This window comes from Denticeps clupeoides, chromosome 11 (genome assembly GCF_900700375.1).
Source record: "Denticeps clupeoides chromosome 11, fDenClu1.1, whole genome shotgun sequence".
Classification (NCBI taxonomy): Eukaryota; Metazoa; Chordata; class Actinopteri; order Clupeiformes; family Denticipitidae; genus Denticeps; species Denticeps clupeoides.
The window spans coordinates 7,641,301-7,657,543 of NC_041717.1; the positions used below are offsets into that span (position 1 = coordinate 7,641,301).

Sequence of the window (16,243 nt, forward strand, 5' to 3'; positions counted from 1 at the left end):
TAGTATATGCTCTAATATACTATTTTAATGATGTCACTGTTAAATAGGCTATTGTTAACATTAATTACTGTTTCCCAATGAGTGTGGGACCACTGAAAATGAGTACATTTTATACACTTCATACAGTACAGGCCAAAAGTTTGGATACACCTTCTCATTCAATGTGTTTTCTTTATTTTCATGACCATTGATGTTGGTAGATTCTCAATGAAGGCATCAAAACTATGAATGAACACATGTGGAGTTATGTACTTAACAAAAAGTGGAGACCTGACCTCCACAGTCACCGGACCTCAGTTGTTTCACCATTTTTTGTTAAGTACATAACTCCACATGTGTTCATTCATAATTTTGATGCCTTCAGTGAGAATCTACCAACGTAAATGGTCATGAAAATAAAGAAAACACATTGAATGAGAAGGTGTGTCCAAACTTTTGGCCTGTACTGTATATTTTATGAGTCTTATTTGTGATGAGCTGATAGTCTGCTTTGCCCACTCCGAGTCTCCATGATTGACGACAAACCCAACAGACGCATTAATGTACACACTTTGCCATCAGCAGGAGACTTGTATTTGTTCACTGCAGCAAATAAAGCAGGGAGCGCAGTGCCTGGGCGAGCACAGGAATACATTTGACGAAATTAGAAGCTCAGAAAGCCTTCACACCAAGACACACGACGCTGTGCTCCTCCTCGCCAGCCAACGCACAGTCCTGCCTAGCATATAGAAAACATTCCCTCCGTTGCTAACGAAAAAAAAAGTGGTTCCCACCGCTGACAGGCAGAATAGATGGCCTCCATTACGCCCTGCTACAAACACATTCCGTCCGGATGAAGGTGCTATAAATTATCCAGGCGCGGGCAGCAGCAGGGGCCAGGAAATGCTGTGCTAATGGGGTCGGCCCGTCGAGCGCCTTCACAAAAATACACAACTCTGCGCTTTCTCCGAGGCCCGAGAGGAGCACCGTCAGTCAAAGCAGCAGGCCTAACCTCAGTGGCACGTCGCAGGACGTCTCGAAATTACAGTAAGAGTCTGGGGTTTTCTCAGGGAGTCTGTTTTGATCTTCCTTTAGGTCTGGGAAGAACAACGTGGAAGCCCTTCACACCCCCCTCCCTGAAGACAAGGACTCGTCTTGAGTGCTGAGCAGACAGTTCCTTTCCCTCATATCCTTCGGCACACAGATAAGAATCACCACCCCCGGACCCTGCATATGAGCCCACCAGAGAGCAGCGCCTGGAGGAAGTGGCGCCATTGTCCTCCTTCCACTTTCCACTCTTTTCCTGCTCGTTTGTATCGCTCTTGTTGTTTCACGCCCGCGGAAGAATCCGGAGGAAGAGGAGGAGGGCTGTCTTTATCTGGACCCCAGTGCCACCGCCGCCACCCCCCACTCCTCACCCAAGTCCTTGCTCAGCAGGACAGCTCCCAAGACACAGACAGGCACCTCCAAGTTACCAAACAGACACACACACACGCACACACACATTCCTGCATCACAAACCCCTCCGCACAGCACCCAGCTGTGGCAGTGGGCATGGTGTGGGTCCATGTGACAGGTCACATTATACCTGGTTTCTGACAGGTGTAATGGGGTCAGCCTTTCTGTCTTTTGTAACACCACACTGACCCTCCAGCACTAACTGGCTAGTGCATAAAAGCCTAATTTGTGCTCGAAAGTTATTGCTGAAATTGTGTGTGGAGAGTGTGAACTCATCAGTAGAGTTATGCTTCACATGAGTGTTCAGGGTTTTATGGGCGGGGCATGAATCACAGGCTAAATGATGCCCTGGAGCCACCACTTGTTATAGCCTCACCCCCAAACACATTAGCAGCATGTTACACTACTTGCTAACCAGTTTGCTAGCTAGTTATGCCATTGTCCTGCAACTGCATTTTGGTTTGCTTAATTAAATTTGAAGTGATGTGAATGTGAAATTTGACTGCTTATTTAAGTATGATCACATGAAGAAGAGTAATGCATGTGACTATCATGCAAAACTGGGACTGTGGTTGATTGTCCACTCATGCAATTGCAATTGTTGCAATTAACACTTGAGAAAGGGGCGTTTTTCATGATTTTAAACCTAGTTTTATACACTTAGTAATTTTGAGTATCATCCAATATTGAGTATTTTGGCTGAATGATTAATGATACATTTCTTTATGGTCTGATAAATTTCATATATTTTTTTATTGCTGTACTTTGGAAGACAAGCCCTTTGCAGTTTTCCTGTTTTCAAGTGTTTGGGAAATTCATGAACAGAAGGATGAAATTTCCTCATTCCAATAAAAACGAGCAGAGAATTATTCACCTTCCAACCCTGGTGGCAAAATTAACCAGAGTGAAAACTGGAATTCTACCATCACCTATTTATTTCATTTCTGATTCTGTAAGAATACCCCCTTTGTTTCCAGCACCGCTGCCTTCTTGATTTGAATAAAATGTTTTATGGCAAAAAAAAAAAAAAAAATTAAGTAGGGCAAATTTTACTGGTTCTATGCATGGTTGGCACATCACATTCAAAATCATACTGAGTATTACACACAACTACACAGCCTGTACTTTCATAAGCAAATGCTAATACTCTGCACTTAAAATATGGACTTTCATTTACTGTATATTTTATGTTTATTTATATTTTTTTGTATAACTTCCTCTCTCCCTTTAAGAAAACCGAGATCTTCCCCCGGCCCATGTTTTGTTGGGTCGCCGGATCCATTCCTTCCCTGTCAGCGCCGTTGCCCCATTTAGCCAGTGCTCATTAATCACGCCGTAAATGAAGTCGCCGGTTTATTAGGCCGCAGAGAACCAACGCCTCCACCCCGCAAGCCCCAAATGCTGCTGAGACTCCCAGCGTCCTGTGCGGACTTTGCTGACGGAGCTGAACCCACCAACCCACCTAGCAGCCCAGCACCCTCCTCTACGAGCCTCTGCCGGCCACTAAGTCCTGGTTTTCCACCTCAACCGCCCCCGGCAAAAGCTCAAAAGCAGTTTGACTGAGCCGAGGTGCGTGTTCCTGAGTGTGTGTCTGTGATGCAGAAGGGACGCATACAAAAGGCATTAAAAGTGCCTGCAGTGTCTCAACAACACACACACAACTGTGTGAGTGCAGGGCAGACACTGCTCTGTGAGTAATTTGTATCGGTGTGGTGGGGCGGACGTTGTCTAGAGGCTCTGGCGTTCTCCGGTTCGTTCCGGAACCCACCTCTCGCTGTCCCGGCGCTCCCCCATCCAATTCCTGTCGCCCTCATCGAAAGCAGATGTTGCCTGACGTCTCCCTTTCAGCACTCGTTTAACACTCACTAGAGTCCCTGCGTCCCGGTAAATGGAACTCGCGTCGAGAAGATGACACGATGGTGACAATAAAAGACGTGGCGTCGATGACGTTATGCCGCAGAAATACGCCCGCCTGTGTGTTTAAACGCTGTGCAAACACACTCGGACGGAGATGCACAGAGCGCGTAAACACTTTTAGGTGGTGTGTGGATGGGAATGCTGCCGTGTTTGGTTGTGTCACTCGGCTACGTGCAGCTGTTTTCTGGAACGTCAAGATGGATCACATCACAAGACTCTCCACTAAGCCCACATTCACAAACACACACATACAAACACAGTACGGCTGGAGCATGTGCAGCTGTACTTTGTAGAGAGTGAGGCAATAATAAACTATAAAAATTGTTGCACGGGTCCGTAATAGCCGACACATGTTTGTGTTTAGGGTGTAAAGTGTTATCAGCATGTCAACATTCATTTGCTAGAGAATAAATTCAATCCGTCGACGAAAGTCCCAGAGAGGTGGCAGTGACAGCACCTCTAAACAGTGGTCCACGGGTACGGACTACGCCTTCAACAACGGCAGTTTTGTGGGTGAGGCAGGGGGGTTTGGGAACAGATTAGCTGATGTTCTAAACTCTTTCTTTGGTTGGCTGCAGATCTACAGCCTTTGGTCATCACCCTGACTCAACAGCGTGGAGTTGGATATTGGGGCAGTGGTGGCCCCTTAATCAGAAGGTTGCCGGTTCAAATCCCAAACCGCCAAGGTGCCACTGAGGTGCTCCCCGGGTGCCTGTGATGACCTTGATCACCAATGGTGATGGGTTAAAAGCAGAGGGCACAATGAAATGTCACTTAAAAAGAACTGCCTATTGAAAATTTGGACACGCCCACTCATCATCAACAGCAGCAGCATGAGATGAAGGAAAGAGACCAAATGCTCAGTAGGAATTCTATCAACACTATTGAAAAACCACCTCCATTATCTAACATAAGGTAGATTTTGACTTTTAAATAGTCAGAAAAACAAAGCTTAATAAATGAGTAGGTGTGACACAGAAATACAGTGTGAGAAAGGTTTCAGGCAGAAGTGATGGCATGGGACATATTAGCTATTCCCGTAAGGTCTGCAGGACTTGGAGATTGTGAGGTAACACGGACTATAAATATGATCAAACTGATGGATACTAGGAGGAGATCCTTCTCCAGAAGCCTTTAGTGCCCAGTGAAATGTCATTAACATGGAACTAACCCACACAAATCCTGCCACTTCTTTCATGCCCAAGATTAGCACACTTAACCCTGTGTTGCTCTGGGGTGGTGGATGAACCCGTAACTATTGAATGAAGCCCTCTCTATTAAATCCAGCCGTCCACTTTCTAAACCCGCTTTTCCAGTTTACTGTCTGCAAAGATACTCCACAGCGTCCAGCAATTACCGGTCCTGGGGCACTGAGGACAGGCCCCACCCCTTCCCGATTCCCTACACCTGTTTTTCCTGCTTTTAAGTACCAGCACCAGTTTTCTCTATCCAGTCTTGTAAATCTGTCAGTGTCACAGTGTGAGAGTGTGAGCACATCGGGTTGGTGTTGTGTAAGGTGTGTGGATGGTGTGTGTTTGGTGGCCACAGGGAAGTCCCTGAGCTAGAGGTTTTGGTTGGAGTCGCTGCCTAAGTCGGTGTGACTCAGGGTCTTGGTAATGTGTAAATGTGAAGTTGTTGTGTCTGTGAGAGTGAGACCTTTACTTTTCCCATTTCCACTTCCCCCATATGTTTGTCTTGTATAACAAATCAGTTCGTATTTCACCTGTGCCTGGTTCCTCCCCTTCCTTGGTGTCACCACATCAGGATCTTGCTATTTACCTAGACAACTCGCAGCTCTCTCCTTCTGCAACAGCCCGCAACCTTGGCGTAACAATAGACAACCAACTCTCCTTCTCAACTCACATCAGCAATCTTTCCCGCTCATGTAGATTCCTTCTCTACAATATCAGACGAATCCGCCCTTACCTGTCAACCCAGGCCACCCAACTACTGGTTCAGTCCTTAGTAATCTCACGACTGGACTACTGCAACTCCCTTCTAGCTGGTCTACCTCTATGTACCATCCGACCTCTACAACTCATACAAAATGCAGCAGCACGACTGATCTTCAACCTTCCCAAATTCTCCCATACCACCCCTCTGCTATGTTCCCTCCACTGGCTCCCAGTAGCTGCACGCATCAGGTTCAAAATACTGATGCTGGCCTACAAAGCTAAACATGGAGCAGCACCATCCTACCTCACAGCCCTTATTACACCTCGCACTGCACCTCGTCTACTCCGAGCCTCCAGTACTGCTCGCCTGGTCCCTCCATCTCTGAAGGTAAAAGGAAAACATTCATCTAGACTCTTCTCCGTCTTGGCCCCTCGGTGGTGGAATGAACTTCCCCTCGAGGTCAGAACAGCTCAGTCACTGAGCACCTTCAAACGACAGCTCAAGACCTTCCTCTTTAAAGAATATTTAGATTAAATTGTAATTTTCTTGTCAAACTTTGTGTACAGAATCTACAACAGAGTGAATTAAATAGATGTATTCATAGTTGGGGTCCTAGTGAACCGGAATTGATCTCTTCATCGATGGTAACTTGAAAGCACGTTGTAAGTCGCTCTGGATAAGGGCGTCTGCCAAATGCCGTAAATGTAAATGTAAAATGTAAATGTGTCATGACAGAGAGGCAGGAAAGGCAGGAAAAATCCTTTGACAGATCGTCAGACCGTCACTAGGCTAAGTGAATAAATCTAAATGTTAAAATATATTGTAAAAAAGACCATGTTGTGTGGGAGAAGAGAATAGAGTGTGTAGAAAAAACTCTTTCTCCCTCCACACAAAGCACTGTATTCAACCACTCAAATTTGATGTTACCTGGCAGAAAGAGGCATGGCACAGTAGAGGTTAAAAATAAACAGTTTCTAATTTATTAACACCGGTAAATAATTATTGCAGTTGCATGTGAATATTGAATGTAAAAAGGTACCAAGGTTGCAGAGAAAATAAACATGAGAAGAAAGAGTAAAGAGGGAGAAGAGAAAGAGAGGGGGAGAGAAAGGCTCAGAAGCCTTCCGGCTTCTGATGGAAAGCTCATAGCTCCTTTTCCACATGTGAGCAGACCTTTATACCCCTGGCCTACAGGAAGTTGTCACTGGCCTACAGGAAGTTGTCATTGACCAATCAGAACCTGTTGTTTCTGATGTCACGCCCCCGGTGCCTCCCATTTGGGGAAGACAAAGAGGGTGGGCGGACCTGACGGCTGACACTTCACACGTTGCCGTCAGACAAAAGACATGTAAAACAGAGGTGTCGAATCTTCACGCACAACCATCGACACAGGAATGTCACACCTCCCCCTGCAGACAGCTGTTATGCAACACAAAAGCAGGCTCCCTTGATGTCCATCCTTACAATATATACATTTATTAATTAAAACATGACTAGATATCTAATTTTATTGTGCCTGTGGAAGTCAAATGGAACACCTTGAGACGTATGTGACTGTCAGAATAAAAAATGTGTAAATACATATTTTATTATCATTAAATGACTGTGTTCAGTTGAAATGGCTTTAATTATGAACATTTATTCTTTTAATTAACGTCTTATCATCCTGTGGTCTTTGCATCTCCCTTATTTTAAAAAAGTAATGGATGTGCCGTCAAGTTTTCACTTGCATCATTTTTAGCGGATCCCCCTCTAGCCCTTCTTCCTTTATCTCTCTCTTTGTCTTTCTCACAGAGGGCTCTCGTTCGCGGTTTGCCAGAGGAAAGGGCGGGTGGACAGATTTTAATGAAACTGTCAGGGTCTGCGAGTGCCTGCCGGCTCAGAGTGTAATTATCTCTCAACTCTGAGCAGACATGCTGACAGAGTAGCCGTTCATCTTTTTTTTTTTTTTTTCTTCTCCTCGTCCGTCTTTTTCTGTCGTCATGTTTTTTTGCTCCTCTGTCCCCAGTTTGTCTTTTTTTTTTCATCCCACCCCTCTGCATTCTGCCTCTCTTTCTTTCCTTCTTTTTTTTTTTTTTTGACCGAGTCGTGTCATAATTACAGATTTGTATCACGTTTGATTTGGAAGATGGAGCTGCCGCGAAGCAGAAAAAGCTAATTCGTTTTGTCAGCTCGCCATTTCGTTTTCATCATCAGTTCAATTTATCACCAACTTACCGACAAGAGTGCTGTCAGTGCAACAATTATTCGTGAGCTCATGCAAAATAAGTCAGCGTGCAGAGGGTGTTTACAGCACTCTGCTCTCTTCGGCTCGAGCAACACAGCTGGAAATGGAGAAAGTGAAGAGTTTGCAGGGCAGGAGAAAACCGAGAGAGAGGAAGGGTTGCATGTAAAGTCCCACAATCCTTGATTACCCATCTGGGTGAGGTGCAGGGTCAAGAGGTCGGCCTTTGTAAAAGGGTGCATCTGCGCGCCCAAAATGAGGCTTTATTGCGCCATACTGACACTCATTCTGACACTGTTCACATAGAAGCCTCACTTTCGCAAGGTTTTGCAATGGAATGAAAGAGAGAGAGACAGAAAGAGAAGGTTAAATTCAGAAATACATGTTTAGTATGTTTTTTTTTTTAAAGGCCCTGAGAGGATTTTTATAAATCTTAGAGACTTCTCCCCAATTTCTTTAATTTTTGAGAGTGTTTGTATTTTTTATGGATGATAAGTTTACAAACCCAATATGACTATTTAACTCAATATTAAAACAATATCAGGACCAAATGTTGGAATGATGGGAGTTTCTAAGCAGCTTCCAGAACCCCCTACTCATTTCTGTCTCTCACACACACGTTTACATATCTTTCTACCACTGTATTAACCCATATGTTCTGATCAGCCACAACATTAAAACCACATGCACAGTATGGTTCGTCTGTTTATTCTAGATTATCCCACAAATGTTAATGCCACATCCATTAAACCATTACTGGCAAAATACATCCCACAATACATGAAGGGGTGTACTAGGTTGGCAACAATGGACAGGAAGGTGATGCCCAATGTAGGCACATCTATTGGAGGACAGGGCATCCTGATCAGTCAGCAGCTGCACTGCCCCACTGTGTGTCCTCACACTATCATATCATATTCAGTGTTAAGGTTTTCAGCAGTTCATCTATGGGATCGGTTCAGGTGAGCTTCCAGTTTGGGCCACCTTTGGATACCACTGCATGAACATGAACATGCCATCCAATTACCTTTGACACAGTGTTCACAGTGTTCCTGTTCCAAGCAGAAAGTTCCAAGCATATTGTCACTGTTTAAAGGATTAGTATAAATGTGCATGGTGAGGCTGATCTGTGCATGTATTTTAAATGTGCTCCATCCTTTTATGCCTGTGTGTAGCTTCCATTAATTAAAGCTAACTTTGGTATGGTTGGAGAGGTGGCTGAAGAACATTGTTTCCCAGGTTGATGTGGCTGACACTGGTGTGGAAGGAGTGAGGTGAAAGATCAGCAACTACATCAGAAGGTGGCTGGGAATCCCTCAGAGCTTTACGTTAGATCTGGGCAACTACCACGTCATCTCTTGTCAAAGTTTCTTTGACCTTCAGACACTCAAGGGACAACAAGGTCAGTGAAGCTTGGCTAAAATCCCGGACGATGGTGGGAGGCGTCTACGTCACTGGCCCAAGCTGAAAGGAGCACCCTGCATTGTGGGAGCATCTGGCGCAGGAAGGCAATATCAATGTACAACATGCTACCAAATGTGGAGGACATCCTGGAGCAGGATGTTGTAGTCGCTGGCCACCACTGCAGCCCCAACTGTACACGGCTGATGACAAAACCCCCTGGCTGAAGGCAAACATTCCCACACAGTGACTGACTTTCAGTAGTCTAAAATGTGAGAACTGTCAATCATCACTGTGGCCTCCACCCATTTTAAACTTTGTTTCTAAATTTCATCTTCTGAGTGACAGAAATAATAAGATTGAAAAAATAGGCTAGGTTGGTAGTTAGCTCTTTCCCTCCATGATGCAGAGAACAAATGAGCAGCCATTGCTTTGTTTATGTCTGTAAATCCAAATGTGAAATGTGACATTACTATAATTCTATAATTCCTTATCTTTATGAGGACAGGCGTTCCCAATCATGGCAGATAGAAAAAGGTGGAATGAAAAAACTTGTCAGGTGGACTCCATGAACACAAAGACCCAATGGCTCTCCACACACGCGTAATTTTCCCAAAGGCACGTGTCTCGAGCCCTCCCTCACCTAACACTTGGCTCTCTCTCCCCACGTGTGTCGGACTCAAACGTCCTCACCTCCGCTCAAACACTGCTGCAGCTCGACACACACTCCCGCCTCTTATTTTACCTCATTTCTCTCCTTCACTCAACACATCAAATTAACTTTTTCGTTCTTACTGACAGAAAAAAATAGACCAACGGCTTAATGTGAAAATATTTGTCCATTCGTACACCCGAGCAGTGTTTGCAGAGTTAACTTTGTCACAGGTACTCTTCAGCAGCTCCCCGCGCAGCTAATGTCGTATTTCTGGCGAAAGCATAAATAAAAGCCGTCATTCTCTGCCGCCAGTTGGAGCGTGAGTGAGAAATTTTCGGTCCCTACAGAAATGCCCTGGAAAAAAGCAAAAGGCCCCAGCAGGAAGACTGCCTGCTGACACTTTGACAGCGTGCCATGAGTGATGTCTGATCCGTACAAATTTCAGCCCTAATAAATCTACCTGTCAGTGCGGGAGACTTGAAAGGGCCGGAGCCCCGCGGCACAGATTTAACACAACTTGTGTTGATGAAATTCTGTAGGCTGGAGAATTATAGCTGTCAGAAAAACGCCCACATCAAATCTGAGGCTTTGGCTCTCTTTCATTTTTTTTTTCCCTTTCCCTGCTCTCTCAACACTCGTATATTGCACACTTGCCCCATCCATCCCTCCCCATCCTGCTCATTCTTTTCCTGCTTCTTCCGTGATTGGGAAAAATGAAACATGGACTTCTTTTCAGGGTTTGGGAACTATTATTACATAACTTTAACACTATTCTATGGCACGTTCACTTGCACTGTTCTCATAACACTCACGTTTTCTCAAATAATTACGCCTGGTTGTTTAAAATCAAGAATATGCAGCATATTCATATGTACTTGACACAATTCAAAAGGACTTCCACATTTATGTCTAAACCTACATGGGGACCTATTCTCTATAGATTCCAAAACAATTGTCATGATCATGAAGATAATTTTCATGCATTTCTGTGATTGTGTGCACTTAAGTACATAAGAACCCATGTACATACACACGCCTCAAATACATACAGTACATACATCTGATCTGATCTGAATTGTCATACATAACACAATTCCAAACCATTTCTGCACAAAAATTCACAACTAGCAAGTGCTCTCTCTCCCGCTCTTCCTTGTTGATGACATCATTGTGATGATGTGTCAGTTGGATTGCAAAAGCGCGTCTTGATTTCACTCACTCGCCTCCACTGAAACTCTTCTGTCAGGCCACATCAGCATCAGCAGACAAGGGTTAAACCGGGGGGTCCCACCACATGATTTCTCAGGCCCAGGGTTTCTTTAGGGCGAATTCAATACCAGCGGTGTCATAAATCATGCCCACCTCCGCCCCCGGGACTCACATGTATCCCATCTTGGCGTTATAGTTGCCCCCTCAGCGTTTCCACTGAGACGGGCCAATAACTCAAGCCGTTTGGACACTTCTGCACTGGTCCTAATTTCTCCATAAACTGTGGTGACGGGATTGTATCTGCACACTTTGAAGGGTTCGTGTTCACCGGAGCCCATGCAAAGAAAGGTACCTGGCCTGTGGATTTAAATGTCAAAAGCAGTCCTCTTTGCATGTGCTTGGAGCCGTGAGTGGAGCAATCAGTCACCCATGGTCCGTGAGGGTTACTTTAGGGCCAATATTGTTTTATCATTCAAATGCAGAGAATCTGCCTGATTTATCACCGGAGCATTGTGCCTTGTCCATCACGGTGCACGAGGAACAAAGAGGGGGTTAAAAATTAACTTGAATCAACTTGAAAAACAACAACAAAAAAAAAACCAACGCGAGAAGCCTGTGGCAACAATAAAACACCAGCACCTATTTACCATCATCAGCATCGGCGCACGTTTACAGCGCACAGCCAGGGATTGCCAGGCCTCAATCCATCACACCGCCGGTGGGCCTGTGGGAATCACAGCGTGTCTGACAGGCAGTGTGATCTCTCCAGAGTACCACAGGGTCAGGAACAAAGGCGCAGCCCATAATTGGAATGATAAAGCTGTCTTGTGTATGTGTGTTTGGGGGGGGGGGGCACAGGTTGAGCAAATGAAGTTTCTGATGACGAATCAATAAACAAACAGCCCCTCCCCTCCCCCCACACCAAACCAGTGCTGACTAACCAGCAACAGGCACATCTAAATGCAATTTCCCGGCTGGGCTAATTGAATAGAAGGGAGCCGAAAGGCAGCTCCGGGCCCCCGCGTGGCATTTCTTTCAGGGGCCCTGCCTCCGCGATGAACCGCCAGAGTGGCTCCAGGGTATGCGTGATGCCTGGGCCTAAACTAACAAACAAGAGCCATGGCCATCGGCTCCCCCAGAGCTGACCCCATGGCCCGCTGCACGGGTCAAACGCACCGGGCCGACACACACCTGGTTCTGGTTCTCACTTTTCACTTTTAATACACTGTCTGAAAGAGCACTTCTCAATTAATTACATTGTTAAAGTGCAGCGTATCGTTATTCTTTTATCAGGGGACCAACTGGCATGTGGTAACAGGTATTTGGTCTATGTGGTATTTTATGACATTTATTTTTGACATCCACAACCATCCAATACCCAAAAGAGGGAATCTTTTGAGTTGAGTGAGAGAGGGTGGACCCCTTCTTGTATTATGATTCCCTACAATGGATCCATGTATCCAGTACAGTTTTGAGAATATGCTGTGGAATTTACCATTTTATTACCATTTTTATTATATATATTTAATTTTTTATTTTCTCCTTCCGACTATATGTGATTATATGTTGAGTCCCTTACTGATGTATTTTCAATTTACGCATGTTGTTTTGTTTTTTGTATTACAAATTCTCTCTAAGATAAGTTGTTACATTATATATTAAACAGGAAGAAATATTTTTTATCAGATTTACCTGCATAGTAATCATAATGCTATAACATACAATTGTAATTAAGAACTGAATGAAAATGTTATAATTGTATTTTTACAAACATCCTGTGTCCTGTGCTTTAACAACAGGCTCCAAATTCATCATGAGGCCATTCTCATTTACAGCTGGAAGGCGGTGGAACGGTCATATATTGTAAATGGAGCCTGTGCTGCCTAATTTACGGCAGACAAAATACTTAAGATAACCTGGGTTCAGCTCAGCCCTGAACCCTACAGCAAGTGCCCTATTGGGGCCTGGGTGACTGAATGTGGGTGTGGGGTGGCCCATGGCCCGGGAGGCCGTGTCCCTGCCCTCTCCCTGACCCCTCTCCTGCCCTCGCTCAATCAGTCCCGTCTCCTCCGACACCTCTGCCTCCACCGGGTGCTACAACAGAACAAAAGCGGGAAGGTGGACCCCCGCCGACTTCAGCACCACTCACACTCATGGCCACAGACCCTGTGTGTACTCGGCCTTTCATTTGTTATTCATTATCCGTCGGGCAGATCAAAGGCCAGCCCTAGGAACCCTGACAAGCAGGAGTCCGTCCTCTCACTTGGCAGGCCATCGCTCATTCCCAACTGACAAGATACACACACACACACACACACACACACACACACACACACACACAGACTAACACACAGAACAGTCCAAAAGGTGTACGATATGTACAGACTTAAATAATTAAGTCAGAACTTTGCACTGTAACTTACACACTAAATGAAAATGGTCCAACTGTGTGAGAAAAAAAAATGTAAATTCGTCACAAAATACCTGCAAATGCAGCAGCGCTGTTTGAAGAGTTCATTTGTACATCATGACTGAAGGGTTATGTTATGTCTGAACTAAAAACTGCTTAGTGGTAAGACAGCCTTATTTTATTACAGATAATTCAAGGTGTTGTCATCTGAATGCCCGGAAGCTCTCCTTTCTCCACCTCTCCTCTTCTGACCCTTTCACTGCATGACAGACTGGCTCTCCTGCGGCACAGGCCGCATCCATTAAAGTTCATGCCGTCCCAGTGTCACTGCGCTGTAATTAATGGGCCCTTCCAACACTGCACCATGGGGTTGGCCTCAATGTGAACTCTGGAGGAATTCGCCAAACCCCACACACATGCACACACGCAAACAAGCACACACACAAACACCCCTGCTGACAGACCCTCCATCCGTCCATCAGACAGACAGAGACAGGCCTGGGGTCAGCAGGTCAGAGAGGTCGTGCCTCGCTCTGCCCAAATCAGCACTGTTCCCTTCCCATCTCCAAATGTGCCATTATAGCCTGAATAAATCCCACCACTCACCCTATTTCTCCTATTTACCATTTTTTAAACTCTCTTCTGTCTTTATGTCCTCCTGTCTCCTCTGTGTCTTCTCCTCTGCGTTATTCTGACAGGGTTGAGGCCTTCAGTAGTGCTGAGACCTTCATCTCGCTGAAAGCGCCTGTATATTTCACTGTGACTTTTGGACCACCTTGCAACTGCAAAGATGAATAGAAAAGTAATAAAAGCAGGGAGGCTTTTCTAATGTTCAATTTTCATTCCTTTCTTTTAAGAGCAGAGAATAAAATGAGGGCTTGCTGAGTTACAACTGATCAGGGGAACAGGGAGAACCACTGAAGTGACATTTTGACCATTAGACCTGTTCTGCAAAATATTATTTTTATTAATGCGAGCAGGAATCAGCTTCTCCAACAGCACTCTGGAGAATTAAAACAAATAGCTCAGTGAAAGCCCCTGAGCAGAGCCAGAAATAAATAAATTACATGTTGGCCTCCATATTTCATTTTACAGTTACCTCCGGGAGCTGTGGGAGCCTGTGTTAAAAGTCCAAGCCAAACACTTGGAGGTTTGGCGTGCTCATAAATTAGCCATTTGACAGTCAAAAGTGTACAATGTCATTTTTCAGAAAACGCTTTTGTTGCTATTTTTTATTTAAAAATATATATATATATTTTGCTTTATAAAAATGATTTTCCATCACTGAACATCAGCATGGCATGAGGCGCCGTTCACCGGGACCTATCTGAATCTAATAGGAAAACACTTTACTTTCAAGGCCCCAGGTTTGATTCATGTGCTGTGTATGGTGCTGGGCGCAGTAAATGAGCTGTGCTGAGGGCCGAGCAGCATTCATTTCCTCCGAATACAAGACGTCTGCTGATTCTGAAAGGAGTTCATTATCTAGAAGGGCTTGTTTGTCCTTGACTGGCCCAGAATCACATGAGCCAGCAGTAACCCCTACTGTATTTAAGACTCGTCTACAAAGGCCCGTTGCATTTATCCTGACAAATTTATCACTGTCCACAAAACCAGACGGCGCTCAGATTACCCGTGACTCACCCAGAACCCAGAAGATATATGCAAACCACAAGGTGAGTCTGGTTTAGATTGAAAAATGCCCCGTGTCCAGAGATGTTGCTGGGTGGTTAAAATGTTTCCTGATGGCCTGCACTTTCAGCACTGTCGCTTCGTGTAAAGGGCCGTCCGCGTTTTTTTATTTTGATTCGGGTTGAGGTGATATTCTAAGAGACCCAGCGGCCACACAAACGACAGCTTCCCTCCCTGCTGTGCTGCTCGACGTCGGCCCAAGAAAAGGCCTCCTACCTGCCAGTATCTATTTCAGATAAGTGTGGGCGATGTGGCCATACTCAGAGATTATCAGATTAACAGCAGATTAACTACAAATTGTATTGGTTTGTTGCTAATAGGAATGCTAAAAATCCTTTTCAAATTTACAGGCTGTGCACTGGTAAAAAAAAATGTCTTTCCCAATGTAAAGCCAATAATTTAGTACAGCACGTACTAGTACAGGACGTATAAGTCCTCCAAACATCTCAATCTCAGTAGTAGGGTAACATAATGCTGTAAAATGGTTAATTTATACTTGAAATTTGCTTCGTTGTTCTATAAAACTCAGTTTGTTGGCAATATATGAATGGTCATATTTACATTGAATTATATAAAGGGGCACATTAGGGAACATTGCAATTGTTCGGTATTCTTTAAAACAGATGACCAATGCACAGACCTTCCCTGCTTCCATCTGTTTATTTCTGTAAATTCCGATGACATAGTTGATATGATCCCCAAGCGCCACGTCTACTACCGCTTTTTTATTTTTATCAATATGTTGCCCACATATCTGACATGTGCTCGAGCAACCCAGAGAAAGCTGATGGCTTGTCTTGGTGGTGGTCTGGCCTTTTTAAGTATCGGCAGCTGCATTTTACGCAGACGGCCGACAGACAAGCCAACCACACAAGCATAAAATCTCAACGTTTGCCCCCCGTACGTCTCAGTTTATCTATCAGGTCACATTATCCAGACATATGTTGAGCTTTTGGTGAAAAACAAGCCTCCCTTTGTAATGTCAGTGAGGGACCTTCTATGATGGGTCTGGTTTGATGTCTGGGCTGAGGCGTTTGTTCTCTGATGGCTCAGTGTGTGATCCCTTAGCCTGACTGAGATAATGCCCTGAAGACAGCAATGAACTCCAGACCACAGCAGTCGGCTCTGCCTGACTTCTATACTCACACAGATGCACACTGAGAAGCTTCTCTCAGCCCGTCCTGAACTTCTGACCCCAGCTGAGACCTCAGGGTCATCACATGGCAGGTCGCTGTGGAGATACGAGACAAGGCTGATGTTATCTTCCAGCGGATCAATACGTCTCCCTCCACTCCAGGCTCACATGTCACAGCAGAAGGCGCTCAGATGCCTTCAAGGCCGCCCTACTCTGAACCTCCGCTCCACTGACATCAATCCATACTACCCTTGCCGCAGATTGAGT

At 45.0% G+C, this 16,243-nt stretch overlaps 1 long non-coding RNA gene across 1 annotated transcript in view; it reads right to left on the bottom strand.

The window, feature by feature from the left end:
* LOC114799002 (uncharacterized) overlaps positions 1-16,243 on the bottom strand; it is a 36,912-nt gene that overhangs the window by 19,633 nt on the left and 1,036 nt on the right. Inside the window, exon 2 of the long non-coding RNA XR_003751166.1 lies at positions 15,988-16,072. This is a non-coding gene — a long non-coding RNA (uncharacterized LOC114799002). The remainder of the gene's footprint in view (positions 1-15,987; positions 16,073-16,243) is intronic.